We start from the raw sequence: 4,889 nt of genomic DNA on the forward strand, positions 1-4,889 counted from the left end.
AAGCAAAGATAAAGATTAAAATTCCAGACTTACAAAACATAGGTGATCCATATTAAAGAGAGAGAGAGTTGTAAATAATCACTTTTACCATATGGTTCATAAAAAGGAAGAGGGTACTTATCACCGTATAGAAAAACTAACGAAGGAAATGCCTGGATTCCTCAGCCCTGGGGAGAGGCTTGCCTCTCCTCGTAATTCCTGAATATTCAGGAATAAATAAGGAACAGAGGATTCCTGACAGATCCAAAACAGCACACAGGAAGCCTCCTGTTAAATGCTTCCTGATATACCCTGAAGGAAATCAACCCTGAATATTCAGTGGAAGGACTGATGCTGAAGCCCCAATACTTTGGCCACCTGATGCAAAGAGCATCATTTTTCATTGGAAAAGACCCTGATGCTGGGAAAGATTGAAGGCGGAGGAGAAGGGGACGACAGAGGACGAGATAGTTGGATGGCATCACCAACTCAATGGATATGAGTCTGAGTAATCTCCAGGAATTGGTGATGGATAGGGAGGCCTGGCATGCTGCAGTCCATGGGGTCGCAAAGAGTCAGACACGACTGAGAGACTGAACAGCAAGAACAATGTCATGATAGGAAGAAACAAAGGCTGAGCACAGCAGACCTAGGTGTCTGGGTTTGGGGGACACAGAATATTGTGGCCAAGACTCTGGTGTCTGGGATGAGCACGACCAGGGAAGAGGCCCCTCCTGCTCCTAGCAAGCTGGCTGTCTGCAGCAGACATGCTTTTGACTGGGCTCCCTGTCTTCAGGGCACAGCTGCTCAGGATTTGGGGTCCCTTCCTCTCCTCCGCAGGGAGTGCAAACCCCTGGGCCTCCTGTGCCTCTGTCTTCACATTGCCCTGGAGGATGGCGCTCATGGCCATGTGGGTACACGTGCCAGACATTTTCACTGACCTCCCCCTCCTCTTCCTAAGTGAGAATCCTGGTTTTGTTCGAATCAGCAGCGTACCCAGGCCTGTGGGATGAATCCCGCCGCCCTGATGGTGCTGTGCCCTTTCTCCACATTCTCTCTTTCCTGAGCTGCCTTGCAAGCTCTAGGTGGCCACTGATTCAGTCCCAGGCAACGAGATATAAGGGGACGTCTGCAGGGAGGAAGTTAGGGAGACATTTGGGACAACTTTTGCTTCTTCATAAAAGGGACAGATATGCAGGGAGGGTTCGCTCAGGCTGTTGTTCCTCCTTTTTCATGCTGGAATGTAGGCGTGATGTCCAGGGGTGCAGCAGCTATCCTGCAAGCATGTGGCATCAGGCTAACACTGAGGATGGTGCTCAAAGATATGGAAAGAACCTGGGTTCTTGATGACCTCACCAGACTGCCAAGTCACCCTGAAGCCCCCTACACCCAGGAGTCTTGTTAAACAAGGACTTACTGTACTTGTGGCTTAGCTGGGTTCTGACACTTGCAGACAAACACATCAGGGCGGCAGTGAGGTGTGTCTCACTCAGCGTGAGCGTGTGTGACCCGCCCGGCATGGTGGTCATAATCACCCGGCATGTGTGTGCCTGTGGCACACGTGCACTCGGTCGCTTACCCACATGGGTGTGCGTGGATGGCTGATGGATATGTGAAGTGTATGTGCACACGTGACCTCCAGAGTTGAAATGTGATTCAAGTCCGAGTCTTGTGACTCGGCACAGCCCTGGGGCACAGCCCTTCCTTAACTAAACTCAGAGGATGGTGACAGCTAACTGAACTGGAGCTCATGTGTCAGGTGTCAACAGGACCCAGCGGGAGGGCCAGAGTTCTGGCTCTGCCTGGCAGGGGGGAAAGGAGGCTCCTGGAGACAAAGCGATGTGGCCAAGTCACAAGCTGAGAAGTGGGGAGGCTGGGACTTGAATCAAATTTTCTGCTTCTCTATGTGGCCTCACACAGTGCTGGGGGCATTGGAAGGCTACACTCTGCACACACACACGTGGTGTGTGTGTACAATGTGTGTATAGGGTGTGTGTGCAGGAGTGTGTGCAGGGTGTGTGCAGGGTGTGTATACAGGAGCATGTGTGCAGGGATGTGTGTGTGGAAGAGCGTGTGCACGCAGGCCAGTTGCACGGGCTTGCCCAGACTCCCGGGCTCCGGCAGGCCTGCCCCTATGTGCTGACTGCCTCCAGCTCCCAGGGCACCGGGGCCTGCCTCTCCCTTTTCCAAAGCAGCGTCCACAGCAGCCACAGTCACAGCCCAGGGGACACACAGCTTCCCCCTGTTTGCCCTGCTGCTGTGCTGCCCGGGCTGGTCTAGGCTGCCACTGGCACCAGCAGGCGGGTTTCCTGCCGCCCCCCCTCACCGCCCGTGCCTTGGCGGGCTGACTTTGCTGCACCTGCTTCCCTCTCCTTTGATGCCAAACCCCCAGACAAGGAGGGCTCCTCAGACTCTTCCGGCCGCGCCAGCCCGGGGGTGGGGTGGGGACCCTGTGTGAGAGCGAGCCGGCAAAGGGCGGCAGCAGCTCAGAGAGACGTTCCAGGCTCCTCGCCTGCCCTCACCCCCGCTTGTCGGAGCGGACCTTTCAGTCTGTCCTGAAGTCAGGGTCCACCGGGACCTCAGGCTCTGGCCCAGAGGTCACCCGTCACTGCAAACATGCTGGGAAGCCCCCCACTCTCAGCTGACGGGACCCGCCTCCCCTCCTCGCTCCTGGTCCTCACCTGCCTTTCTGCGTCTCTGGTGGGAGAGTACCCCCAACCTGGAGCTCAGGGCAGTCCCGCTTTCTGGGCCCGCCCGGCCCCTCCGGCCCCCCAGCTGCAGGCCTCCCTTGCACAATTTTCTCACAACAAGAGCACTGTCTTGCTGTCCTCCCCCCAGGGAGTCTTTGATCCAACTTGGGCCCTGAGCCAAAAAGTCACCAGAAGAAGGCGCAGCCAAGGAGAGGGGAAAAGTGCTCTTCTGACAGGACAGAGCTAAACGCTGCCGCACGCCGAGGCTCTGGCCTCCCCAGGAGCTCAGGGAGCTTCTCAGGGTGGGCGGGGGTGGGCACAGGGGGTGGCTGCCATCCAGCTGGGAGCCCAGCTTCACCCCTGACTCGAGCTGAGTGGGGGCCAGCCCCCGGGGCCGCCGCCTGGCCCCTGGTGTAGAGCAGCTCTGGTGAGGCAGGCCTCCCGTGGGTCGCAGCTCCCACGGCTCGCGTGTGTGTTTGGGGGGACACCGACCTGCGCCCTTTGCAGGACAGATGACCCCAAGGCCTGGGAGCGGTGACCTGCCCAGTGCCGAAGAGTAGCTGGGACAGCCCTGGCTGTTCCCACGCCCCCTGCAGCCCTCGAGGCCGACCCTGGCCTCCAGGAGACGGTGCAGAGTCGAGGCAGCGGCTCTCAGAGGCGTCGCTCCCATCTCGCTGTGTCAGCCCCTTGCTGCAGAAGCTGAGGCCTGGCGTGGGCTCTCTGGCAGGACAGGGGTGAAACACTCGGCTCCTGTTCCTCCCTGCATCTTGCCCAAACCAAGTAGTTGTTGTGTTTTTTTTTTTTTTTTCGTTTTGGCTGCTTCGGCATCTTAGTTCCCTGTGTGGGGATCGAACCAGTGCCCTCGGGGGCGGAAGCACAGTCTTCATCACTGGCCCTCCCTTCCCAGGAAGTCCCTGAAACTAGCTGCACATGGGGCTGTTGACTGAAAAGATGTTCACGGCGAGAGTTGCGAGTTAAGTGCTATTTGGGGCAAAATGAGGGCTGCGGCCCGGGCGGCGGCCCCTCAGATGCTCTGGGAGAGAGAGCTCCACAGAGGCGGGGGGAGGGCAAGATATAGGAGGCGGGTGAAGGGGAGCTCAGCGCAATCAACGACTCATTTTACAAAAGGCTCTCTGCCAGTCACGAGGCGCTGACGTCACCGGGGAGGGATTTAGTGCTTCTCTAGAAAGGAGGAGAGGCGAGGATGAGGATCACGAAATGTGTTCCTGCAAACACCCAGCTGTCTGAAGACCTGCTCCACCAGACTCCCCGGGCGCAGAGCGCCTCCCGCACCCTGGGCCTCTCAGCGGGCGTTGAAGGGCGCAGTCTCCACAGAGGCAGATGGCAAACGCCTTGTTGTTTGGCTGCTGGCAGTGCTCGTGGCGGCGCCCATTCGCAGCTGACAGACCCAGTGCTCTGGGTCTTCAGTACATGATCCCAGTTGCTTTTTACAACAAACTGGCAGCCTAGGGCCCGCGTCACCCTCCCATTTACAGCTGAGTGAGTTGGGACGGCAAGGGACAGACCCAGGGCCACACGGTGGGACTCAGACCTGGGCCTCTGACCCGTGTCCACGGCCTCTGACGCAGTCCTCCCCTCGCTGCTCCCCAGCCACGTGCCGGTGGGAAGGTGTGAGCTCTCTCTGCAGGGCGCCTGGCGCGTCGTGGGCGCCCAGTGGCCGTGGCACGGAATAGAGCCCTGGCAGACTGAGCAGACGTAGCAGCAGGGCACTGGTGGAGATGTCACGGAGGAGACAGAGGAGGCGGAGGCTGCAGCAGTGGTCAGGGGGTCCCGGTGGCTCAGACGGTAAAGAACCCGCCTGCAGTGCGGGAGACCTGGGTTCAATCCCTGGGTCCAGAAGATTCCCCTGGAGAAGAGAATGGCAACCCAGTCCAGTATTCTTGCCTGCAGAATCCCATGAATAGAGCAGCCTGGTGGGCTGCAGTCCGTGGGGTCACAAGAGTTGGATACGACCGAGTGACTAATGCTAATCCTGTGAATAATCCCAAGTGCAGTTTAACGGTCTGCTGTGGTTATGAGAGGAGCAATCCCAGAACCTGGAGTTTGTCTGCTCAGGAGGAGGGACAGGCTGGGGTCCGTGAGGATGAGGTCAGGACCTTTCAGGGAGTAGCTGAGCAGAGTACAGGGGTCTGTCAGGGAGACCCAGCCGGGTGGTGGCAGGAGACCCCACAGGGTGAACGAGGCAGGCAGTGGCTGGGA

The sequence above is a fragment of the Bison bison genome, unplaced genomic scaffold (genome assembly GCF_000754665.1).
Source record: "Bison bison bison isolate TAMUID 2011002044 unplaced genomic scaffold, Bison_UMD1.0 scf7180017864213, whole genome shotgun sequence".
In the NCBI taxonomy this organism is placed as follows: Eukaryota; Metazoa; Chordata; class Mammalia; order Artiodactyla; family Bovidae; genus Bison; species Bison bison.